The sequence below is a fragment of the Ovis canadensis genome, chromosome 4 (genome assembly GCF_042477335.2).
Source record: "Ovis canadensis isolate MfBH-ARS-UI-01 breed Bighorn chromosome 4, ARS-UI_OviCan_v2, whole genome shotgun sequence".
Lineage (NCBI taxonomy): Eukaryota > Metazoa > Chordata > Mammalia > Artiodactyla > Bovidae > Ovis > Ovis canadensis.
In genome coordinates this window covers 129,555,628-129,582,568 of record NC_091248.1, presented here as the reverse complement: position 1 = coordinate 129,582,568, position 26,941 = coordinate 129,555,628, and the positions used below count along the sequence as shown (strand labels likewise).

Sequence of the window (26,941 nt, the reverse complement as noted above, 5' to 3'; positions counted from 1 at the left end):
TACAGTTCTTCTGTGTATTCCTGCCACCTCTTCTTAATATCTTCTGCTTCTGTTAGGTCCATACCATTTCTGTCCATTTATTGTGCCCATCTTTGTATGAAATACTCCCTTGGTATCTCTAATTTTCTTGAAGAGAGCTCCAGTCTTTCCCATTCTATTGTTTTCCTCTATTTCTTTGCACTGATCACTGAGGAAGGCTTTCTTATCTCTCCTTGCTGTTCTCTGGAACTCTGCATTCAGATGGGTATATCTTTCCTTTTCTCCTTAGCCTTCAGCTTCTCTTCTTTTCTCAGCTATTTGTAAGGCCTCCTCAGACAACCATTTTGACTTTTTGCATTTCTTCTTCTTGGGGATGGTCTTACCACTGCCTCCTGGACAATGTCACGAACCTCTGTCCACAGTTCTTCAGTGAAACATTAGATTTTAACTTAAACAGGTGTTATAACTTTCTAAAATATTTGCTTGGAGATAGGGAAAAAACAAGCAAATAATAACAAAAACAAAAGCACTAATTCTTCAAAAGGCCATGAAATTCTTTAGTTTAAGACTTAACCTCATGGGACTTCCCTGGTGGTCCAATGGCTAAGAATCAGCGTGTCATTGCAGGGGACATGGGTTCGATCCCTGGTCCAGAAACTAAGATCCCTCATGCCATGAAGCAACTAAGCCCATGTACGACAACTACCCACATGCCTTAGAGCCTGTACTGTGCAACGAGAAGTCACTGTACAGCCACACAGAGCCTGTGTCCTCCAACAAAGACCTAGCACAGCCAAAAAATAAACAGTAATAAAAAGACGACCTGTACAGGCTGCTCTGATTCCATAAAGAACTGTGAGTAAGAAGCCAATCTCTTCTTCAACTGTGTTCAGTTCAGTTCAGCTCAGTCGTGTTCGACTCTTTGCGACCCCATGAATTGAAGCACACCAGGCCTCCCTGTCCATCACCAAATGAGTCAACTCTCACATCCATACTTCAACTGTGTAAGGAGATTTATATTTAGATTGTTTTCCTCAAACCACTCCAGGCCTTCCCACTTCAACCGTGGCCTCCCTGACAGGGAACACAGAAGGGAGCCACGCACAAGGGGCCAGGAGAGGAAGCCAGCCAACATTTCCAATCACAGAGAAGCCAGAGCGTGCTGATCAAGGGCTCTGCCATTAAGCAGCTCAGGACAACAGGGGAAGGTTAGGCTTCAACAAATGTTAACTTTTTCTTCATTAGGTCTAATTTTAAAAGATAATATGAAAGGTATTTGTGACCCTCTGTTCCTTACAATGACCTAAAAGTCCCTATGTAATACTCCAACTGTTATCTCCCACTATTTTCCCCTCATTCCTTTCATCCTAGACACAGTCTCCTTAGTTCAGTTCAGGCGCTCAGTCGTGTCCGATTCTTTGTGACCCCATGAATCGCAGCACGCCAGGCCTCCCTGTCTATCACCAACTCCCGGAGTTCACTCAGACTCACGTCCATCGAGTCCATGATGCCATCCAGCCATCTCATCCTCAGTCGTCCCCTTCTCCTCCTGCCCCCAACCCCTCCCAGCATCAGAGTCTTTTCCAGTGAGTCAGCTCTTCACATGAGGTGGCCAAAGTACTGGAGCTTCAGCTTCAGCATCAGTCCTTCCAAAGAAATCCCAGGGCTGATCTCCTTCAGAATGGACTGGTTGGATCTCCTTGCAGTCCAAGGGACTCTCAAGAGTCTTCTCCAACATCACAGTTCAAAAGCATCAATTCTTTGGTGCTCACCCTTCTTCACAGTCCAACTCTCACATCCATACGTGACCACAGGAAAAAACATAGCCTTGACTAGACGGACCTTAGTTGGCAAAGTAACGTCTCTGCTCTTGAATATGCTATCTAGGTTGGTCAAAACTTTTCTTCCAAGGAGGAAGTGTCTTTTAATTTCATGGCTGCAGTCACCAACTGCAGTGATTTTGGAGCCCAAAAAAATAAAGTCTAACACTGTTTCCCCATCTATTTCCCATGAAGTGATGGGACTGGATGCCATGATCTTCATTTTCTTAATGTTGAGCTTTAAGCCAACTTTTTCACTCTCCTCTTTCACTTTCAAGAGGCTCTTTAGTTCCTCTTCACTTTCTGCCATAAGGGTGGTGTCATCTGCATATCTGAGGTTATTGATATTTCTCTCAACAAGCTTGATTCCAGCTTGTGTTTCTTCCAGTCCAGCGTTTCTCATGATGTACTCTGCATATAAGTTAAATAAGCGGGGTGACAATATACAGCCTTGACATACTCCTTTTCCTATTTGGAACCTGTCTGTTGTTCCATGTCCAGTTCTAACTGTCGCTTCCTGACCTGCATACAGATTTCTCAAGAGGCAGGTCAGGTGGTCTGGTATTCCCATCTTTCAGAATTTTCCACAGTTTATAGTGATCTACACAGTCAAAGGCTTTGGCATAGTCAGTAAAGCAGAAATAGATGTTTTTCTGGAACTCTCTTGCTTTTTCCATGATCCAGTGGATGCTGACAATTTGATCTCTGGTTTCTCTGCCTTTTCTAAAACCAGCTTGAACATCTGGAAGTTCACGGTTCACATATTACTGAAGCCTGGCTTGAAGAATTTTGAGCATTACTTTACTAGCATGTGAGATGAATGCAATTGTGTGGTAGTTTGAGCATTCTTTGGCATTGCCTTTCTTTGGGATTGGAATGAAAACTGACCTTTTCCAGTCCTGTGGCCACTGCTGAGTTTTCCACATTTGCTGGCATATTGAGTGCAGCACTTTCACAGCATCATCTTTCAGGATTTGAAATAGCTCAACTGGAATTCCATCCCCTCCACTAGCTTTGTTCGTAGTGATGCTTTCTAAGGCCCACTTGACTTCACATTCCAGGATGTCTGGCTCTAGATGTGTGATCACACCATCGTGATTATCCGGGTCATGAAGATCTTTTTTGTACAGTTCTTCCGTGTGTTCTTGCCACCTCTTCTTAATATCTTCTGCTTCTGTTAGGTCCATACCATTTCTGTCCTTTATCGAGCCCATCTTTGCATGAAGTGTTCCCTTGGTATCTCTAATTTTCTTGAAGAGATCTCTAGTCTTTCCCATTCTGTTCTTTTCCTCTATTTCTTTGCATTGATTGCTAAAGAAGGCTTTCTTATCTCTTCTTGCTATTCTTTGGAACTCTGCATTCAGATGTTTATATCTTTCGTTTTCTCCTTTGCTTTTTGCTTCTCTTCTTTTCACAGCTATTTGTAAGGCCTCCCAAGACAGCCATTTTGCTTTTTTGCATTTCTTTTCCATGGGGATGGTCTTGATCCCTGTTTCCTATACAGTGTCACGAACCTCATTCCATAGTTCATCAGGCACTCTATCTATCAGATCTAGGCCCTTAAATCTATTTCTCACTTCTACTGTATAATCATAAGGGATTTGATTTAGGTCATACCTGAACGGTCTAGCCGTTTTCCCTACTTTCTTCAATTTAAGTCTCAATTTGACAATAAGGAATTCATGATCTGAGCCACAGTCAGCTCCTGGCCTTGTTTTTGTTGACTGTACAGAGCTTCTCCATCTTTGGCTGCAAAGAATATAATCAGTCTCATTTCGGTGTTGATCATCTGGTGATGTCCATGTGTAGAGTCTTCTCTTGTGTTGTTGGAAGAGGGTGTTTGCTATGACCAGTGCATTTTCTTGGCAAAACTATTAGCCTTTGCCCTGCTTCATTCCGCATTTCAAGGCCAAATTTGCCTGTTACTCCAGGTGTTTCTTGACTTCCTACTTTTGCATTCCAGTCCCCTATAATGAAAAGGACATCAGTCTCCCTATGGGTCACTAAATGTGTAAGGGATTATGCATGGGCTCTTCCCTCTGCCTGGAACACTTTCCATCCCAGCCCAGGTGGTGCGAGTGGTAAAGAACCCACCTGCCAATGCAAAAGATGTAAGAGACACGTATTCAGTCCCTGGGTCGGGAAGATCCCCTGGAGGAGGGCTGGGCAACCCACTCCAGTATTCTTGCCTAGAGAATCCCATGGACAGAGGAGCCTGGTGGGCTATAGTCCATAGGGTCGCAAAGAATCAGACGAGATGAGCGACTTAGCACACAGCTTCACCACTATTGAATCTTTGCTCAATTATTACCTTCTTCACAAAGTTCTGTCTAGACAAGCAGGTTCAAAACTGCAACTCAACCACCAAACACTAGCATGTCCCATCCTCCCTACTCCATACAACTTACCACCCTCTTACATACATTAATTTCTTATTCATTATGTTACTTATTGTCTGTCTGCTCCCTGTTAGAATGTACGCGTCATCAGAGCAAGAGTTTTTGTTTGTTCTGTTTCTTGCAGTATCCCCTGAGCTTATAACAAAAGCTAACACAGCAAACATTTAATAAATATTTGTTGAAATTAATGAAAAAACTTCTGGAGAAGACTCTTTAGAGTCCCTTGGACATCAAGGAGATCAAACCAGTCAATCCTAAAGGAAATCAATCCTTAATATTCATTGGAAGGACTGATGCTAAAACTCCAATACTTTGGCCACCTGATGTGAAGAACTGACTCATTGGAAAAGACCCTGATGCTGGGAAACATTGAAGGCAAGAGGAGAAGGAGGCAACAAAGGATGAGATGATTAGATAGCATCAACAACCCAATGGACATGAGTTTGAACAAACTCTGAGAGATACTGAAGGACAGGGAAGCCTGGCGTGCTACAGTCCATGGGGTTGCAAAGAGTCGGACACAACTTAGCGACTGAACAACAACAAATGAAAAAATTACCATAATGTGGTTATCGTGTGCTTGCAAAATGCTGGGATTTCCAAACAAATATACTATCCTGTTTGAGCCAAGCAGTACCTTAATGCTATGCATGGAGATCTTATTTCAATCTTATTTCAACAACAGTATGGGCCTCCCAGGTGGCTCAGGGGTAAAGAATCCTCCTGCCAATGCAGGTTCAATCCTTGGATGGAGAAGATCCCCTAGAGGGGAAATGGCAACCTGCTCCAGTATTCTTGCCTGGAAAATCCCATGGACAGAGGAACCTGGTGGGCTACAGTGCATGGAGTCGCAAAGAGTCAGACACGACTGAGCAACTGAGCATGACAACTAGGCAGGACAACCGTATTTATTATTGGAAATGGTTCCCCCAAAACCCCACCGGACTCCCACTGTCCAGTTTCACAAATGAAATTAAGCTCTCTGCTATAAAAAGAGGGGCTACTTTCCACTTTGTCCACTGCATGATTTTCGGCTGCCTCTTGGCTGCCAGCACCTAAGGGCAAAATGAAAAAAGTTTTCTCCTCACCCATAAGGTTTGACCCACTCCATCAAGATTTTTCACATAATACCCCCGGCTCACACAAGAGCACATCAAGATTCCTTGGTCTAAACTACAAAATGTATTGACTCTCAACAATTTTATGGGTAAATAGAATTTTTTAAGCTATATTATGGTAACTTTTTAGAGAAACTTTTTATGTAGTGAATCATTATACTAAATTGAGGAACCTATAAAAATGAGAGGAATTGACAAAACCTGGTCTTTTTTTTTTTTACTTTACAGAACCTGGTCATTTAAAAATATAATTAGTTCCAAATCTTCAGAAGCAAAAGATTTCAGGAGTCTTTTAAACAGGTCAAGAAGTTAACACCCAAATATAAAGAAAGTGGAAACCAATCAGATGCCTGTTATAAGTAAAATAACAAGTCCTTAATTGCTTAAGAAATTAAAACGTCCGGACAAAATCAAAAGGCTGAAAACTTAATCTATGCTAACAAACAACGAATCCAGCATCTACATGATAAAAAGGTTTTTGCTTCATACTATCTGCCATTCCTTCTATATAGCCATGGCCTCAATATCCGAGGCTTGAAAGCTTTTAAAAGGAAGGTCAAAACAAACATTTAAGGTTAGTTAATGCAAAACAACTCGTGACCAAATACTTTCAATCATAAACCTGAATAGTTAATAAAGCAAAAACTTCAGCAGTTAGATACCAAGGTAATATATTCTTCAAAATGTAAATGAATAAAAGGCTATGCTGAGCTTAGTCACCCAGTAGTGTCTGACTCTGCGACCCCATGGACTGTAGCCCGCCAGGCTCCTCTGTGCATGAGGATTCTCCAGGCAAGAATACTGGAGTGAGCTGCCATGCCCTCCTCCAGGGGATCTTCCCCACCCAGGGATCAAACCCAGGTCTCGTGCAATGCAGACAGATTCTTTACCATCTGAGCCACCTGGGGAGCCCAAATAAAGGGCTAACCACCTGCTGACGTGAATTTTCAGTAGACAAGACGGTGTGGTTTCATGCTCCTCTAGTCACGGTCTGGGAGCTGCCAGGGAACAGGTGGCTAGTAAGCTGAGAGTCGGTTTTGCCAGGGTGGTAGAGAGGAAGAACAGGGAAAGGTATGTGCAATGTGCTGATCAGAACGACAGGCCACAGATTTAAGCCAGACAAGGAGCGGTGAGAGGGTCAGGAAGAATGAAGCAGGATGAAAAAATGCAGATGCGCCAATGGGCCCTGGGGTAGCTGAATGGCCACTGGAGTTAGGTTACCAGAGAGAGTGATCTGAAAAGATGCATGTTGTGGTTGGAAAATGAGAGGCTAACACTCAGATTCTGGAGAGGTACAGTGAATCAGAGAAGAATCCTTTCCAGACACACCAACTGGAGACAGCCCAATGAACAATTGCCTATAGTATAAGCATTGCTATACTTACTGTAAGCAACCCCCTGAAGACACAAGCATTTTCGCCTTTTCAAACTCATTAGCACAGCATCTACGGTGAACGACTAAGGTGCATTCACGTTCCAAAAGAAGTTACAGGACATTGTTTAGGTTGTGCGCAATGGAAAGAGCACAATAACGTAAGCGGGGCTAAACAGTTTCCATAGACAGCTTCATTAGACGTCATCATTTTTTACTGAACTATAACTGGGGTATGTTTATACCTTACAAAGTGATCACCACGCTAAGTTCAGTGATCATCTGTCACCACAGAGTTATTACATGAACACTGACTAGTATTTCTTATGCTGTACATAACTGGAAGTTTATACCTTTTAATCTCCTTATCTATTTCATGCATCCCCCACCCTCATCCCCTCTGGCAATTACCCGTTTGTTTTCTGTCTCTAGGAGTCTTTTCTCTTTTGCTATCTTTGTTTTGTTTCTTAGATTCCATATGAGTGACTTATTTCACTAATAGTGAAATATAATACCTTCTAGGTCCATCCCTGTTGTCACAAATGGCACAATTTAAGACGATACTAAAATCATTCCACTAATTTTCCAGTCATAGCCTACTAAATGTACTGAACAATCTAACATTTTTCTTCTGAAAATCATTAAATAATTCTAAAGAAAAGGCTAACACTGTAATAGTTTACAGTGGAATCATGTAAGAGTTTACTGGAATCATGTAAGAGTTTTATATGCCAGACACCACTGAAGGTGCTAGGGATTGATACTTTAAGTTTTGCTATTATGCTAAAAAAAAAAAAAAACAGAAAATAATAGGTTAGTGCAAAAGTACTTGTGATTTTGCACCGCTGAACTGTGCTGTTTGATATTGGAATACAGCCTTAAATAAATATGGTTATGTTATACATCATTTTAATGTGCACTTATCGCTTTGTTTTTTTGCTAATCACTTATTACTTGCTGTTTATTTTATATATTTATTTTAGAGTAGGAAAATGATGTTAGATAAAAACCAAATTCACGTGATTTTCTTACTTGAATTCAAAATGGGTTGTACAGCAGCAGCGAGAACATGCAACATCAACAATGCATTTGGCCCAGGAACTGCTAATAAACGTACAGTGCGGTGGTGGTTCGGGAAGTTCTGCAAAGGAGACGAGAGCCTGGAAGATGAGGAGCGCGATGGCCGGCCATCTGAAGTTGACAGCGACCAACTGAGAGGATCATCAGCTGACCCTCTTAAAACTACACGAGAAGCTGCCGAAGAATCCAGCGTTGACCGTTCTACAGTCGTTTGGCATTTGAAGCACACTGCGAAGGTGACAAAGCTCAGTACACATGAGCTGACAGCAAATTTAAAAAACTGTCATTTTGAAGTGTCGTCTTCTCTCATGCTACACAACAACAAACCATTTCTCGAATGGACTGTGAGATGAGATAAAAAGTGGAATTTCTATGACAATCTGCGATGACCAACTCAGTGGTTGGATCAAGAAGCTCCAAAGCACTTTCCAAAGCCAAACTTGCACCAAAAAAGGTCCTGGCCACTGTCTGGTGGTCTGCTGCCTTCTGATCCACTACAGCTTTCTGAATCCCAGTGAAACCATTACATCTGAGAAGCACGCTCAGCAAATTGATGAGAGGCACCGAAAACTGCAAGGCCTGCAGCCTGCACTGGTCAACAGAAAGGGCCCAATTCTTCTCCATGACAATGTCTAACCGCAAGTCGCACAACCAATGCCTCAAAATTTGAACAGATTGGGCTACAAAGCTTTGCCTCATCGGTCATATTCATCTGATCTCTCACCAATGGACTACCACTTCCTCAAGCCCCAGGACAACTTTTTTCTAGGAAAATCCTTCCACAACCAGCAGGAGGCAGAGAATGCTTTCCACCGGTTTGCTGAATCTCAAAGCATGGATTTTTACACTACAGGAATAGTTACTTCTCATTAGCAAAAATGTGATTATGATGGTTCGTATTTTGATTAATAAAGACACGTTTGAGTCTTGTTATAATGACTTAAAATTCATGGTCCAAAACCGCAATTATGTTTGGCCCAAAACATGTGCTGCGAAGCTGGAGCTGGGGTACTGAATTAAGAATGCTGAATGGGGAGGCCGCATGGAGCTCCTCTCAGCATCCTGGCTCTTGCTATAGAGAAGTGAAACCCACCGGGTTGTGTGACTGAAGGCACTCTTTCAGTATACCCTCACAAAGGATGGCGCTCAGGTGTCAACTACAGCTGGGCACTCGCCACCTCATGCTACAAGGCTTAAAGCATGTGCTGCTGCAGCTGCTGGTTTTCAGCACCCTCTGAAAGGAGCTCAGGGTAGAAAGCAGGGAAGGAGGCATGCCGTGCTAGGGGAAAAGCCAGCAAGACAGGCCTTCAGGCGGTTGAGACATCTTCAGGAGCCGGTTTTATGAGCCAGACCCTGTATCTCCTCATATCTGGGAGAGCACTCAAATTCCTCGCGGTGACAACGGTCTCGTGACTAGCAGAACGCTTCACCTGACTAGCAGAAACCTTCCGGAAAAACATGTGCTCGACTGCACGCATGCCCCCATCGCTAAGGTCACACATACACCGTCCTGCCCCGCTGCCTCTCTGGCACAGTGTCTCAGAGCTCTCGGAGGTGCTGTCTCCCAGGCTGCAGTCCTCATTTTGCCCCACATGAAACTTAACTCGCGATTCTTGCATTGTGCTTTTTTTTAAGTTGACATATGAGACGTATTATTACTTATGGATCCCAGAATTGGCGGCGGGGCGGCGAGAGGGGCATTTCTCTGTCTGAGGACATCAGCAGGAGAGAGGGCAGGGTAGCAAGCGCCTCTGACTGACTGGGGTGGTCGTGACTTTCTGCCTGCTTAACGCTAAGCCGCTATTTTAACCGATGCCCTGGGAAAAGCAAAGTGGCAAAGTGCGAGCATCCTGACCAGGAGTCATTATCATGTAAGAGGCCCAGACAACAACTCAGAAAAACAAAGTTGTTTTCCCCAAAAGCTGTCTTTCTCATCAAAATGTAGATGAACAAGAAGTTACAAATTTTAAAAACCCTGAAGTCTATCAATGTTTTGCTGCAAATTCTACTGGTTATTTTTAATCTTCCTACCCTAGCCACAAAACATTATAGTGTTATTTGTAATTAATGAAAAACAGATGCAACAGATTCAAGCTGGTAGCACTATGGATAACACTCTATCTACTTTTCTTCATTTAAAAAGAAATATGAAGAGTATGTATTTCTTTAATAATAAAGGTAAAAATTTTCTTAGGAAAAAACTTCCTAATTTAAAAACAAGAACCAATTTGGAGAGGATTAAATATTTTAAGGCTTCAAATGAAATATATGGCCTTTTAACTTCAGAAGCAAAGAGATTTTAGCATCCTTAAAGGAAGAAATATTTTAAATCCATTAATTTGTCAAAAATTTGACAATAAAATTTGGACACTGAACAAATATTCTAAAAGCATGATTTGAAAAATTACGTTTTCTCTATAAATCATTATCTACTCTGAAATTAGTGTGCCTATTTCAATAGCCATCTTTTTTAACTACGAGACCAATGAGACAATTCTATTTAATCAAGCAAGACAGCCCTCATTTCAGCACCAAATAATTATAACGTTTATCTCTAAATGTTAAGTATTTACCTTTCAGTAGTTTCCAGCTGTTTTCTCATCAGTACATATTCCAAAGGGTCAAACAGTAAACGTTTTGTAGCTTTTTCCGTGAGAGAGAGTCATATTTTGCCTCAGCTAGAGTCAGTACTGACTTATAACAGTGCCTTTCCTACATCCCCTGTAAAATTACCAAGTGATGACAACACAGAAATACACACTGTTCTTTCCCATTCCTTGTCTACTCTGAAGGCTAGAAAGAAATATATTTCATAATTACAACTAAGGCGATTATTGAACTAGGAAAGGTTCAGAGCAAATGCCAGACATCATGAGCTCTATGGGAATAATCCTTTGACCTTTTGATATTTATGAATGTCCTCTCTATAAGAAAATCAAGGAGCAGAAACACATGTAAGTGTCTATATATGATATCTCAAATGCAGAGGAAAACCACATGGTAATGTTGATTGGATGGAGAGAAAAGCAAATTTAAACACTAAAGAAAACCAAAAGGATAGAAAATATGACAAATTACTTAAAATTACCAAGCTTAGGACACCTGCTTTGTCAGTGAATAAGGGCTGATAGAAGCTAATGAGGCTAACCACTGTTCTTTAATACTCTCTCCCATCAAATGCTCCAGTAAGGAGCAGCTCTCCCTAGGTTAAGACCTACGGAAGACAGGAAGAAGACAGTGACCACAGGCTCAAAAGGGCCTGCACAACCAACATCTACTTCCTGGAATCATTACTCTCAAGGTCTTTCTAACTCTGTATTCTATTATACATGCTAAAGCTTCTTTATTACAACGGTCATACTTTACCCCATTTCGGACCCCATGGATCTGGTCAAGATTGCCAGGCATCCTCAAGAAATGCCCTAACTGCAGCTGACATTTGGTCTTTTCTTCAGTCCCAGCAGAAACAGCCCATATCATCTCAGCACAGGGATTTAAACTCAAATGTAGTCAGAACCCAAGCAGATAATGAAGAGGAAAGAGAGACAAAATAAGTGTGGTTCTAAGTATCAGGGCACGTCCCCCAGCTAAAGCAATTCAAATTCAAAACTCCAAAAGCTGCTGAGCTGCTGACCAGCCTCCAGATTGCAACTTTTTTTTTTCTGGCTGCATCAAATGGCTTGTGGGATCACTTCCCAGACCAGAGGCTGAACCCAGGCCACGACAGTGAAAGCACCAAGTCCTAACCACGAGACCACGCAGGGTACACCCCAGACTGCAGCTTCTCATGGAGGGGCACAAAATGAACAGTACATAAACACAGCCCCCAGAACCACAAGAACTATTACTGCTTGTCCCCTTTCTGCCCATAAGAAGGAAGATTAAGTCAAAAGTATATCAGATAAGGATGAAATGAATGAAAAAGAAAAAAGAATCGTTGTTAGAAGTAAGTGTTCCGAGATATCCACACACACAGAATACCTACAAGCATACACACATCCATGGTCAGCATGGCCTCTGCAGCCAGCTTTGCCCCAGGGTCCAAAGACAGACTAGTGGAGCTGACAATCCCTAAACCACGGCTACTGACGGTTTTATTCTGCAAGCGTCTCAAGAGTCTCTAGTGGTGTCCAGCGCTGACAGAGTGGTTTATGTACATTAGTCAAGCGTGCAAAGTAAGATGAACAAAAAACAGAACAGATAATATTCCAGGGTGTAAGACAGAAAGGAAGAGAACAATGAATCTTATCTTTTCCCCTCTTAGTTTTAGAGAAATTAAGTAACTTGCTCTAAGGATACACAGCTAGTAAGGGGAAAAACTAGATTTGAATCCCAGTGACCCTATGTCCTTCGTTGCTTTGTAACCATCTGGTAAATAAGAAACCAGTGATTCTCAATTTGCCATTCCTTAAAAAAAAAATAGAAGTCATCCAGTGATTTTCTTTTTTTAACATAAACTTACATTTCCCACAAGAGTCAAGGTATCAGTAACTCTCCTCCCAAACAAGATGTTCGTTCACCTCTCTGGATTTCTATCATCTCCTAAAATTGGAACCCAGTAATTCTTTACTATTTGTAAATTCTCAGGCTTTTCAAAAGCATCAACTGTCTTGAATGAAGCTACCCAGACTGCCATTACCAGAAGCACAAGGCCAGGGTTATGTTCTAAACTGTTGCCTTTTGTATTTCAAAGGGAACAGGCTAGGCACTGCTAAAAAGAGACATGAGAAAACCATACTGTGACAGAATATTGGGTTTTTTTTTTCAGAAACTCATTTCTGAATGCATTCTACCACCTCAGGAGGTCTAGAAAGCAAATGAATCTCAGTGGCAAACAGCCAGTTTCAGTCCTAGTTGCTCCTGTTGACTTAGGCCGCAGGAAATCGATACGGCAGACAGCGCCACCTGCACATCCTCCGGAGCCTCACCATCCTGCACGGGGTTGACTTCCACACGCCAGCGCCGTATCTCCAGCCTCTGGAGTCCATCTGCTCACCTGCGGGCGGGCCCACACTCTGGGGGAATGGGCCCTCCCAAGCGGCGGCCCCCACAGCAGGCTGCTAGAAGCCGCAGCCTCTCAGAGCCAGAGTGACTGCCCCCCGCATTCTCCACCAGCCCTTGTTCTCAGCATGACTCGGTTCTCATTGCCCACAGTGGCAACTGGCTTCACAACACACCCCTGACTACCTGGCTTTCCTGCCCTCACTTCCTCATTCCCCCGCTGGTGTGTCCTGGATTACTCACCATGTGGATCTGAACTTATATCTCAGGATTTGCTTCAGGGGGCTTTCCAGATGGTGGCAGTAGTTTAGCCTCTTAAGTCGTGTCCAACTCTTGTGATCCCATGGACTGTAGCCCGTCAGGCTCCTCTGTCCATGGGATTCTCCAGGCAAGAATACTGGAGTGGGTGGCCATTCCCTTCTCCAGGGGATCTTCCCAGCCCAAGGATCAAACAAGTCTCCTGCACTGAGAAGATGGAGCACCGCAACCAAGGGTAGCCCCTACTCACCACTACTGGAGAAACCCAGAGCAAAAGCAGTAAAGACCCAGCAGCCAACAACTAAGTAAAATTATTTAAGTTCTTCCGAACAGTTGCAAGATATTTTTCTGACTAGCAAAAAAAAAAAAACTTAAAGTGACAAGCTTTTCCAAGGAAATCAAAAGCTCAAAGACAATGTAGCTTGAAATAACTGTTAATTAGTAGGTAAATATGAAGAATCAAATGCAGCCAACATAAGCAACTCTCAGATCCAACACTGCAGTCCTGAACCTATGTGTCTGGTTCATTCAAGATGGTAACAAGTCATAAAATCTAAGTTAAAAAGCATGCTTTCAGCTCCTGTATGAAAAAAAAAAGGACTTAGAAGCTATCTCTGTACAAAAATAAACCGAAAATCAATGACTTTTGAACCCATCAGGGAACAAAGGTTACAGGACAAACTACCGCTGAAAACCTGGAGACACACAGCTGAGATCTGCTTACCTGGAGCAGTAGCTGCACCATAAACTGGCCTGAAAGGGAGAGACTAGGAGAATGCAGTCTGCAGCAGGGAGGGGCTGCACCTCGGAGGGCTTTACCTCCAGGAATCCCACCACAGTGCACGTGCAGGCCCCAGACTGATCCCCGGCAGGGAAGGAGAAGAATAATCACTGCAAAACACTAGCCCAGAGTCTAACACAGGCTTATCCTCCAGGGACAAAAGACACCAGAGCTTTCTCTAGATTAAGAAAGACATTCCTCCAGCCCCTCCTAGCCCTCCAGTCAAACCCGAGGGGGGAAAGTGTTAGTCATTCAGTTCAGTTCAGTTGCTCAGTCCTGTCCAGACTCTGCGACCCCATGAATCGCAGCACGCCAGGCCTCCCTGTCCATCACCATCTCCCGGAGTTCACTCAGACTCACGTCCATCGAGTCCATGATGCCATCCAGCCATCTCATCCTCGGTCGTCCCCTTCTCCTCCTGCCCCCAATCCCTCCCAGCATCAGAGTCTTTTCCAATGAGTCAACTCTTTGCATGAGGTGGCCAAAGTACTGGAGCTTCAGCTTCAGCATCATTCCTTCCAAAGAACACCCAGGGCTGATCTCCTTCAGGATGGACTGGTTGGATCTCCTTGCAGTCCAAGGGACTCTCAAGAGTCTTCTCCAACACCACAGTTTAAAAGCATCAATTCTTCAGCGCTAAGCTTTATTCACAGTCCAACTCTCACATCCATACATGACCACAGGAAAAACCATAGCCTTGACTAGACGGACCTTAGTCGGCAAAGTAATGTCTCTGCTTTTGAATATACTATCTAGGTTGGTCATAACTTTTCTTCCAAGGAGTAAGCGTCTTTTAATTTCATAGCTGCAATCACCATCTGCAGTGATTTTGGAGCCCAGAAAAATAAAGTCTGACACTGTTTCCGCTGTTTCCCCATCTATTTCCCATGAAGTGATGGGACCAGATGCCATGATCTTCGTTTTCTGAATGTTGAGCTTTAAGCCAACTTTTTCACTCTCCTCTTTCACTTTCATCAAGAGGCTTTTTAGTTCCTCTTCACTTTCTGCCATAAGGGTGGTGTCATCTGCATATCTGAGGTTATTGATATTTCTCCCGGCAATCTTGATTCCAGCTTGTGTTTCTTCCAGTCCAGCGTTTCTCATGATGCACTCTGTATATAAGTTAAATAAGCAGGGTGACAATATACAGCCTTGACATACTCCTTTTCCTATTTGGAACCAGTCTGTTCCATGTCCAGTTCTAACTGTTGCTTCCTGACCTGCATGCAGGTTTCTCAAGAGGCAGGTCAGGTGGTCTGGTATTCCCATCTCTTTCAGAATTTTCCACAGTTTATTGTGATCCACACAATCAAAGGCTTTGGCATAGTCAATAAAGCAGAAATAGATGTTTTTTCTGGAACTCTCTTGCTTTTTCCATGATCCAGCGGACGTCAGCAATTTGATCTCTGGTTCCTCTGCCTTTTCTAAAACCAGCTTGAACATCCGTAAGTTCACAGTTCACATATTGCAGAAGCCTGGCTTGGAGAATTTTGAGCATTACTTTACTAGCATGTGAGATGAGTGCAATTGTGTGGTAGTTTGAGCATTCTTTGGCATTGCCTTTCTGTGGGATTGGAATGAAAACTGACCTTTTCCAGTCCTGTGGCCACTGCTGAGTTTTCCACATTTGCTGGCATATTGAGTGCAGCACTTTCACAGCATCATCTTTTAGGATTTGAAATAGCTCAACTGGAATTCCATCCCCTCCACTAGCTTTGTTCATAGTGATGTTTTGTAAGGCCCACTTGACTTCACATTTCAGGATGTCTGGCTCTAGATGTGTGATCACACCATCATGGTTATCTGGGTGGTGAAGATCTTTTTTGTATAGTTCTGTGTATTCTTGCCAGCTCTTCTTAATATCTTCTGCTTCTGTTAGGTCCAGACCATTTCTGTCCTTTATTGAGCCCATCTTTGCATGAAATGTTCCCTTGGTATCTCTAATTTTCTTGAAGAGATCTCTAGTCTTTCCCATTCTGTTGTATTCTCTGTTGTATTCTCTATTTCTCTGCATTGATCTCTGAGGAAGGCTTTCTTATCTCTCCTTGCTATTCAGTCCTGTCCAGTTCTTTGTGACCCCATGGACTGTAGCCCACTAGGCTCCTTTGTCCATGGGATTCTCCAGGCAAGAGCACCAGAGTGGACTGCATTCCCTTTAACAGGGGATCTTCCTGACCCAGGGATCAATCCTAGGTCTCCTGCATTACAGGCAGATTCTTAACCATCTGAGCCACCACGGGAAAAAAGTAACCAACAAAGGTGAAGGCTTCTATAAAACAGACTGGAAACTGCAGCTAGGGGCGGGAGTGGGTGGCAGGGAGGAGCAAAGCTACAGTAATGGAGAACACTTGTGAAGGTCACAGACAGGCTGAGATTTGATGGGAAGATTACAGAATTCTTACCCTTGCTCACACTTCACCACAACACCAGCAGGGCTCCAAACAGAATGCTAGCGTGCTGCAGCTGATGCAGGTTTCCCAGGGGCACTCTGCCAATGCAGGTAGACGTTAAGAGGCATGGGTTTGATCCCTGGGTCAGGCAGATCCCCTGGAGGTGGGGCAAGGCAACCCACTCCAGTATTCCTGCCTGGAGAATCCAATAGACAGAGGAGCCTAGTGGGATACAGTCCATGGCGTTGCAAAGGTAGGACATGATTAAAGTGACTTAGCACTCAGAGCTGACACAGACTCTCTCTGGGGAACAGTGCTTATACGAACAGGGCACTAGAAGAATCCGAAGCCTCTGGAACCTGTAACTACTGCAAACATTAAACACTGCCAAACCTTTATTAGTTCCTATTACCTGATACAAGACAACAGCCTTTCAAAAACAACAGCAAAATGCAAAGTTTAATAAAAGAGAAAACAGTCACCAAAACAAAGCAATCATTAGAACCAGAATTAGATGACACAGATTTGGGGACTGGCAGACAAGGAATTTAAAATATCTGTCATTAATATGTTAAGGGCTCTAATGGAAAAAGACAACATGCAAGAATAGGAGGATGATGGAAACAGTGAGAAAGAATCAAAAGGAAATGCTAAACACCAACAGCGCTGCAAAAGCTATAAGGAACGCCTTCCGTGGGCGCATCAGAGACTCCACACAGCCAGAGAAAGCAGCAGTGAGCTGGAACACAGGTCAGCAGACACTCTGCAAACTTAAATGCAAAGAGAAAAAAGAACGAAATAAACAATATCCAAAAACTGTGGGGCAATTTCAGAAAGTATAACACATACACATTACTGGAATATCAGAAGGAAAAAAGGAAGCAGAAAAAACATCTGAAATAATAATAGCCAAGAACTTTCCAAAATTAACAACAGACCCTAGGAAGCTGAGAGTACCCATATCATATTCAGACCATCAAAAGACAAATACAAAATCTTGAAAGCAGCTACAGGTAGGGAAGAACATTTTATCTACAGAGGAAAGAGAATTACAGTGGACTTCTCATCATGCAAGCAAGAGGAGAGTAAAATATTTAAAGTATGAAACCTCATCACCACCTCAGAATTCTATATTCATTGATATTATTATTCAAAATGAAGGAGAAATAAAGGCTTTATCATTAAAAAAAAAAAACTGACAAACTCATCACAAGCAGCCCTGTCCTGAAAAAAAATGGAAAAAAAAAATCTTCAAGCAGAAGAAAAATGATACAGGTCAGAAACCTGGATCTACATAAAGAAAATAAGAGCATCAGAGAAGGGATAAATATACTGAAAATAAAATCCTTTACTTTTCTTATTCTTATCTGACCTAAAAGACAACCAGAACAAGGGCAGAACAAAATAACAGAACAAGGACATTCCCACTGGCTCCGCAGTAAAGAATCTGCCTGCAATGCAGGAGACATGGGTTCAATTCCTGGGTCTCAAAGACCCCCTGGAGGAGGAAATGGCAGCTCACTCCAGTATTCTTGCCTGGGAAATCCCAAGGACAGAGGAGACTGGTAGGCTACAGTCCATGGGGGTTGCAAAAACAGTCGGACACGACTGAAGGACTGAACAACCACACAGCAACTGGGTGATCACAGCACACTGGTAAGTGAATGACAGCAAGGCCACAGGGCTGGGTGGGAGAAACCTATTCACACACCAAGCAATATTATTATTGTTGTTTAGTTGCCAACTCGTGTCTGACTCTGTTATGAACCCGTGCACTGTAGCCCACCAGGCTCCTCTGTCCACTGGATTTTCCAGGCATGAATACTGGAGTGTGTTGCCATTTCCTCCTCCAGGGGATCTTCTCAACCTGGGAATCAAAACCACGTCTCTTGTGTTGGCAGGAAGATTCTTCACCACTGAGACACCAGAATTACATTACTTTAAGGCAGATTCAGGGGTTAGTTTAAAATGTATATTGTAAACTCTAGGGCAATCACCAAAAATTTTTTTTAAGAAATATAATGATATGCTATGTGGTAGGCACAATAATGGTCCCTCAGAAATATGGTTTTTCCAGTAGTCATGTATGGATGTGAGAGTTGGACCATAAAGAGGGCTGAGAGACGAAGAATTGATGCTTTAGAACTGTGGCGTTAGAGAAGACTCTGAACAGTCCCTTGGACAGCAAGGAGATCAAACCAGTCAATCCTAAAGGAAATCAACCCTGAATATTCATTGAAAGGACTGATGCTCCAATATTTTGGCCACCTGATTCGAAGAGCTGACTCACTGGAAAAGACCCTGATGCTGGGAAAGACTGAAGGCAGGAGAAGGGGGCAACAAAGGATGAGACGGTTGGATGGCATCACTGACTCAATGGACATGAGTTTGAGCAAGCTCCGGGAGATAGTGAAGGACAGGGAAGCCTGGTGTGCTGCAGTCCACAGGGCCGCAAAAAGTCAGGACTTAGTAACTAACAAGAACAAGAAAAAGTAAAAGGATGGAAAGCTATATACCATGCTAACAGTAACCAAAAGAAAGCTAAAGTAACCACATTAACTTCAGACAGAGCAGATTTCATTGGATAATTAGGGATAAAGGCACGCCAGGCCTCCCTGTCCATCACCAACTCCCAGAGTTTACTCAAATTAATGCCATTGAGTCAGTGATGCCATCCAACCATCTCATCCTCCGTCATCCCCTTCTCCTCCTGCCTTTAATCTTTCCCAACATCAGGGTCTTTTCAAATGAGGCAGTTCTTCGCATTACGTGGCCAAAGTTTTAGTTTCAGCTTCAACATCAGCCCTTCCAATCAATATTCCAGACTGATTTCCTTTACCATAGACCTGGGTGTGGCATAAGCCCTCTTGGAGGAGGTCGCCGTTAACCCCACCACAGAGCTGCCAGAACTCACACAGGACTGGGAAATAGACTCCTGGAGGGCACAAACAGGACCTCGTGCACCAGGACCCAGGAGAAAGAGCAGTGACCCCACAGGAGACTGACCCAGACTTGCCTGGGAGTGTCCAGGAGTCTCCGGTGGAGGCGTGGGTCAGCAGTGGCCTGCTGCAGGGCTGGGGGCAGTGAGTGCAGCAGTGCATCATGGGACCTTTTGAAGGAGGTCACCATGATCTTCATCACCTCCACCACAGTTTCAGTTCAGTTGCTCAGTCGTGTCCGACTCTTTGAGACCAATGAACAGCAGCACGCCAGACCTCCCTGTCCATCACCAACTCCTGGAGTCCACCCAAACTCATGTCCACCATAGTTGGACCCCAGGTAAATAGCAGGTAGGGAACACAGCTCCACCCATCAACAGAAAATTGGATTAAAGATTTACTGAGCACAGCCCCGCCCATCAGAACAAGACCCAGTCCCCCTCAGTCAGTCTCTCCCACCAGGAAGCTTCCATAAGCCTCTTATCCTTCTCCATCAGAGGGCAGACAGACTAAAAACCACAGTCCCAGAAAACTAACCAATCTGATCACACTGACCACAGCCTTGTCTAACTCAATGAAACTGTGAGCCATGCCGTGTAGAGCCACCCAAGATGGACGGGTCATGATGGAGAGTTCTGACAAAATGTGGCCCACTGGAGAAGAGAATGGCAACCACTTCAGTATTCTTGCCTGGAGAACCCTATGAACAGTCCATATATGTACACATGTATTTTCTTGCTTATCAGCTGAGAGGGTCTAGGAGAATAACACCCCCATGACAACAAGCATACCTAGTGCCCAAATCTTGGTTTCTAACAGAATTCTCCAATAAAAAGAACCAAAGCTCCTTGAAGAAATGACTGACTCTTGGACTGGGAAAGGAAATATGTAAGATAAGCCTCAAGTACCTTGTAGTGCCATAAAGTAAGAAAATGACACACACACACACAAAAAAAAAAAACAGGAAAAAAGAAATCCCAGAATGATGGGGACATGTTAAAGGAACAGATGGAACGAAATATAAGAGCTCACAAAGGCCATACCTAAAACAATTTAAGCCACAAAATAAAGCGGCACTGCATTATAGCCCAAAGTAAAGATAACTATCCATGAGTCCATAATGACAAAGATAACATTAAAAAAACTGATCATTAATAACTTATGTACAATCACTTTTCTTAATGTCTGAAATTTTGCGAAGTAAAACTTTTATATGTCTTTATACATATATATGTGGGTATTGATATATATATCTTACCCAACAACCAAATGCTCCTTTGACTCTGTATGTAGGTTGGTTTCCAGGGGTTATAATGTGCTTACATGATTAAGTCCTCAAATAATTCTTGTCCATGGAATCACAGGACACAGATTCTAGTAGTCTATCCTTATGGGTTGTGTATTCATATATATTAACTGTCTTCTCCTCACTTCTGCTTCCTCCTGGAAGATTCACTGGAGATCAACTTTACAAACTAGCCTGCAGAAACAGAATGTCCACATGGAAACGCCTGTTGCAGGTGATGTACAGACACAGAGTAGCAGAAGGGTGAACTGCCCCACAGAAGTTGGGCTCCTGGCTCCAAGCCCACTCTCTACACTCCAGTGGGTCTCAGCCAGAGCCCAAGATATTTGGCAATGTCTGGGGAAACTCAGCACCACCGGAGTCTTTTGGTAATGTCTGGAAATGCTTTTGGGTGCCATGACCAGGGACCCTGCTAACACCTGGTAGGGAGAGGCCAGGGATGTTGCTAAATCCCCTACAATGCACAGAACAGCCCCAAACAATGAAAAATTATCTGGCTCAAAATGTCAACAGTGCCAAGTTTGAGAAACTCTATTCTGTAACACCGGGGCTGGGACTCTACATGTAACATTTTTCGAACCCTTGAACAAGGAGGCAGGTAGAAATGTCAACCTTCCAGGCAGTTGGAAAATCCACTTTTATGGTAGGCCCTCCATATCTTCAGTACCTCTGTACTGCAGGGTTCAACCAGTTGCAGATTTTGCTGTACTGTAGTATTTACTGTTGAAAAAAATTTGCAAATTAATGGACCTGTGCATGCAGTTCAAATCTGCATTGTTCAAGGATCAGCTATACTGATAAATGAAACAACTTGGATGAACAGGGAAACACATATGAAAAAGTCTTCAGTCTCAATAATTACTACAGACATGCAAATAAAAATAAGCTACTATTTTTCAACTCTTGAAAAGTTAGTGTTAGTTGCTCAGTGGTGCCCGATTCTTTGTGACCCCATGGGCCCGCCAGATTCCTCTGTCCATGTAATTCTCCAGGCAAGAATACTGGAGTGTGCTGCCATTCCATCTTCTCCAGGTTTTCCCCACCCAGAGATCCAACTTTCGGTCTCCTACACTGCAGGCAGAATTTTCACCGTCTGAGCCACCAGGAAAGCCCTTAAAAACCTTTATACCCTTACGGCCAATAATCCTACTTTCTCTACGAATAAAAATCCTAAAGAAATAATAAATCGGGTGAAAAACTAGGCATTTCCTAAAGCAAACTCCAAAAAATGCTACAATACAGATATAAAACACAGTATATAGAAACAAGTAGAAAGGACAAATTAAATTTGTATATTAAAAAAAAAATACTTAAAGGAAATGCCTTATAGAACTTAAGATTTGACTTTAAAGATTAAGACTTCAATGGCCCAAAAGCTAAAATATCTCAAGCAGAAAGCTGAAGTCTTAAAGAAACTGCAACATGTATTTGTTTTCCATTTTTCAAAAAGAATAGTAAGTAGGACTGTTGGTTACAAGGAATACACACATCTGGTTAAGGTTAGTGGAAATGACTAATTCTATGAGGACAGGCTGGGGCTATGACCCTGAGGGTGAGAATTAACTCATTCTACAAGCAAAATGAAGCTAACTAGGGTTTTTAAGCAAATGTACCTTAGGAAGAAAATCCTAGGAACAATGTATAAAATGATTTGGGACAGACGGAAATAAAATCTAGAGCCAGGGAGCCAGTTAGAAAAAAAAAATTCCCAAAAGAGGCTCGGTTTGCAATAGAGCTGTGAAAGTGAGTGGCAAGGAGAATCAGAGGCAGCACTGCCTGCACTTGTCAGCTTGACCAGATATAGGACCCTGCCGGAGAAAGGAGGACAGAAAGCAACACTCAGTTAAGTCTGTGAGGAGCACTTCCAAACGCAGGGTGTGTGGCTTCAATCCCTGGTGGGGAACTAAGGTTCCACATGCCTCATGGCCAAAAACCCCAAACAGAGAACAATATTGCAACAAATTTAATGAAACTTTTTAAATGGAGGGGAAGGGTTCTTTAAAAATAAAACAAAAACAAGTCAAAAAACACACAGATTTACCATATGACCCAGCAATTCCACGCCAAGGTATGTATATCCCAAAGAATCAAAAACAGAAACTCATACAGACACATGTAAACACAGGTTCACAGCAGCGTTATTCACAGTAGGCAAAAAATGGCAGCAACCTAGTGTCCATCAATGGAGAAACAAATTGTTATACAGCCCCTCGGCCATATGTATGTATGTATCCAGCCATACAAAGGAACGAAGTCTGAGATACACTACAGCGTGGATGAACCTTGAAAACTGATGTGAAATAAGCTGAAAAGGGCAACTATTGTATGATTTCCATCCTGTGAGGCATCTAGAACAAACAAATTCAGAGGCAGAAGGGACTGGGGGAGAGGAAGAGAGGAGCTACTGGACTTTGTGTTTAGAGTAAAAAACTTTTGGAAACAGTGGTTATGGTGACACAATATTGTGAATGTACTTAATACCTGAGTTGTATACTTTAAAAACGGTCAGAACAATAAACTTCAAGTTATGTGTACTTTACCACAATAAAAGCCTAAAAAAGAAAAGTGAAGATAGAACTCAAATTGCAAAGAACAGCGCAGAACTGTCAAGAGAAGGCGGGAAAAGCGTGGACTAGTTCATGACGTTTAACTTGAAAATCTCAGCTGATATATACTGAGGGTAGAGAGGTTTTCTGGTTTCGATTTTTTGTCAAGGCAGAGTAGAACTTAACATATGGTATTTATCTAGGTAATAGCAAAGAACTGAAAGGAGTTAAAGGGGCGGGGGGCGGGGGAGGTCTGGCTTATTATTTCGAGGGACGAAACGACCACCACAATATTTTATTGGTATTTTATTGGTGCATGGCAGCGTGAGAAGCATTTCAAAGTTATAATTTCATCTTATATTTGGAAAACCAACAAACCTATCGCTTTCCTAACACAGAGTAAAAAGGCCCGCAGGACGAAATATCTTCGATGAGAAAAATACACGAAGCTCTTCCATCACGAGCGTATTCAAATTCCTTAAAGGGTGAAATCAACCAGAAATGGAGGAGGGTGGGGGCTCGATATTTCTGTATGTAAACCACACGTATGTTAAGAGCCTGGGCAACTGTGCAAGGCAGCCAATTTCTTCAACAAGTGCACTTCAAAGAAACAGAAAAGGCAAACTTCAGATGCTCACCCACCGAATGCCCTGCGAGGACCCGGTCAAAGCCTGAGTGGCACCACCCAACCATGAAGAAAGCAAAATTGTGTTTTTCTTCAAAAATCCTTCAAGGAACGGTCGCACACTGCCCGAATACTGTGGAAACCGAGGGCTGGGCCCCAGGGCGTGCACTCCTCGAGGCGCTCCGGTGTCTAGATGTTTGCAATTCCCCGCAGTCGTTTCTGAGGCACCGCGTTTTCTCAGACGCGCCGGCGGGGCCGGGGGTGGCTCCCCGCGCCGCCCGCCGCCCCCACAGGGCCCGGCGTCTCCTCAGGCCACCCCCGGCCGCACGCCGGGTCTGCGGCCCCAGACCCCGCGGAGGCAGGCGGCGGCCGAGGCGGAGGAAGCCGCCGGAGCTCGCCCCCTCGGGGCAGCAGGGGCCGCGGCCGCTCGCGCTGAGGACACGGACGGAGGCCGCGCGGGTTCACACGCCGCCGGGCCGCCGCTACTCACCCCGACGCCGTCAGCGCAGCACCCCTGCCTCTCGGGACTCGGGCTGGGACATCCTCCCTCCCGCCGCGGCCCGGCTCCGAGCCGCATTCGCCGCCGCAGCGGGCGGAGCCGCCTGGCAGGAAACGCAGCCCCGGGCACACAGGGGCTTCTCTGCCCCTCGCCCCCACCACGGGCTCAACCCGTGCCCGCCTCGGCCGGAGCGCGCGCCCGCGAGCGCCACGTGACCAGCGGGCCGCGGCCCCCGCGCTGACGTCACCGCCCGCTGCGGGCGCGCCGCGGCCCCGCCCCTGCTGGTGAGCTGGGCGGGGTCAGTTCTGCGGGCTGCGGGTTCTTAGCTCTCGTATACATGGGCTCATCAAGGACAGGTGTCTTAAACATATTAAAAGATGTGCGGTCCCACACACATGTTATGATGGGTTAAAAATGTCAAGGCTGGGCAGAAGCTTGGGTTAAAATATCAGGAGCTGGTGACGAGAGCAGAAAAGTAGAGCACACCAGCAAGGCACATGGGGAGGGGGACGGGGAGCTTACTAAAAACGCTGACTCCAGCCACAGAGCGGGGACCCAAGGGTGTTGCAGTCCTCAAGCCATCGCGTTGCGGTGAGTCCTGCCGCAGCCCCCAGCCACCTTGCCACGCCCGAACTGTGCACTCCGCCGATGGGAAGCAATAGGATTCTGGCTCTGGTTTTGGCTAGGCTGCATATCAGAGGAATGATCTCAATCAGCCCAGACTCTTGCCTCTTCCCCTGCATAGAAAAGCACTAAATCCCTTTCCTTGCAATATCTGATTTTCTTTAACCTTTTAAGTTCCCACTGTCTGACCTTTGTTGCAGAAATTCTTATCTATCCTGGCTCCTCCCTTACTTCTTCAGAGCAGTCCCTCAGAGCTATCTGAGAGACTGCATTCCAGGCTTAAGTCCTTGGTTTTGTCCACTGAATAAACCGCAATACTCAACGTGTACCTTATGCATTTTTTTTTCAGTCAACAGGCCCCACGCCAGACCAACTTAGTAATTAAAATATGCATTTTACCGAGATCTCCAGGTGATTTATGTATTAAAAGTTTGAGATCAGTGTCCCAGGGTACAGTAAGTGCGGGAGACCTGCCAGTGACCTCAACTCTGGATGGTATTTAAATATTTGTCCTTCTGATGGGTCTGGAGCAGATCTGTTTCTAGCTCTTACTTCAGATGGGTTCATCCTGTCCCATCAAGCTAACATGCAACCATACCATTCCAGAAGCTGAAGTTTTCGTTAACTTCACCTGGTGGTGGTTTTGGCGTTAAGTCATGTCCGACTCTTGTGAGCCCATGGGCTGTAGCCCAGGCCAGGCTCCTTTGTCCATGGGATTCTCCATGCAAGAATACTGCAGTAGTTTACCATTTCCTTCTCCAGGGGATCTTCCCAACCCAGTGATCAAACCCAGGTCTCGTGCACTGCAGGCAGATTCTTTACCAACTGAGCTACAGAGAAGCTCCAATTTTTTACCATTAGAATGACATGAAAATACTTTTCACAGTATGGCATTTAAACCCAGGGTCTTTGAGGCTGGGTGAATTAAGCTAGTATATGGGTTGTGTTCATTTGTGCGTATAGTTGCCAGAGGAAATACAGGAGGCCTAAAATTTAAATTTCAGTTACAAGAAAACAATTCATTGGTATATCCCAAGGAATACATGTGACATACTTATGCTATTATTATTGTTTATCCAAAATTCAAATTCACATGGGCATCCTGTACTTTTTCTTTTTCTTTTTGCTGTGCAGCATGGGCTTCCCTGGTGGCTGAGAGGATAAAGCGTCTGCCTGTAATGCGGGAGACCTGGGTTTGATCCCTGGGTTGGGAAGATCCCCTGGAGAAGGGAAAGGCTACCCACTCCAGTATTCCTGCCTGGAGAATCCCATGGATGGAGGAGCCTGATGGGCTACAGTCCACAGGGTCCAAAAGAGTCGACTTCACTCACTCATGTATCTTAGGTCCCTGACCAGGAACAGAACCCCTGTACCCCTCACAGTGGGAGCTCAGAGTTTTACCCACTGGACCATTGGGGAAGTCCCTATCTTGTACTTTTATTTGCTAAATCTGGCAGTGCTAACCCTGGAGAAGTTCTAACATTAGTTTTCTGGTTTATGAAATGGCAGTAACTACAGGAACTATTTAATAGCTTATAAAGTTGTGTGGATGAAATGAGATAATCTATGCAGAGTACTTACCAAGGGGCATGAAACATGGTGAGCACTCAGTAAGTGTTGGCTCTTTTTTTATTTCATATCTCTGTGTCTTAGGTGAATTCCTGGAAGTATGCTTTTCTTACAGAATTCTCTGGCTAATTTAAGGCTTAGGAAATGGCTACCCACTCCAGTATTCTGGCCTGGATAATTCCATGGACAGAGGAGCCTGGCAGGCTACAGTCCACAGGGTCGCAGAAAGTCAGACACAACTGAGCGACTTTCACTGAGCTTTTGGTCATACCCAAAACAGTTCCGTGACAAGCACTGTGCAGGTAAGCAGATTCTTCTCAACTACTTCCAGAATACGAATCAAATTTTAAAATTTCTCTACCAAAACCCAAATTGCCACCTACAGGCAAGCATGGATTTGCTTTCAATCACACCAAACACTAGGATGTTGATTCTGATTTCTTTTCTCTTCCAGAGTCAGCTGAAATAATATTCAAGAGGAAATTGTTTAGGCAACCTTCTAAATCATTTCTAAGACTCATTCATGTTATCTAGTACCTGAACTAAATTGCATTAAAAAACTGAGACAATGTTAGGCCCATGGCTCTAAAAAGAACATTTCCCCACCTTGGTTCAATGTTGGTATTTACAACAGC

The 26,941-nt window shown here is 43.9% G+C and overlaps 1 protein-coding gene and 1 pseudogene across 5 annotated transcripts in view; one reads left to right on the top strand and one right to left on the bottom strand.

Annotated features, from left to right (window-relative positions):
* GALNT11 (polypeptide N-acetylgalactosaminyltransferase 11) overlaps nt 1-24,361 on the bottom strand; it is a 54,643-nt gene extending 30,282 nt beyond the window's left edge. The window contains exons 1-2 of one of the 5 annotated variants that reach the window (XM_069588782.1): nt 24,105-24,338; nt 20,396-20,617 (exon numbers count right to left, since the gene is read on the bottom strand). The gene's annotated coding sequence lies outside the window, so the exon portion shown is untranslated. Of the gene's footprint in view, nt 1-20,395; nt 20,618-21,055; nt 21,164-23,627 lie in introns of those variants that run through there. The other 4 variants (XM_069588785.1, XM_069588778.1, XM_069588783.1 and 1 more) reach the window with 4 other exon arrangements.
* LOC138439661 (histone-lysine N-methyltransferase SETMAR-like) lies at nt 7,681-8,677 on the top strand (annotated as a pseudogene).
* Nucleotides 24,362-26,941: the final 2,580 nt, after the last annotated feature.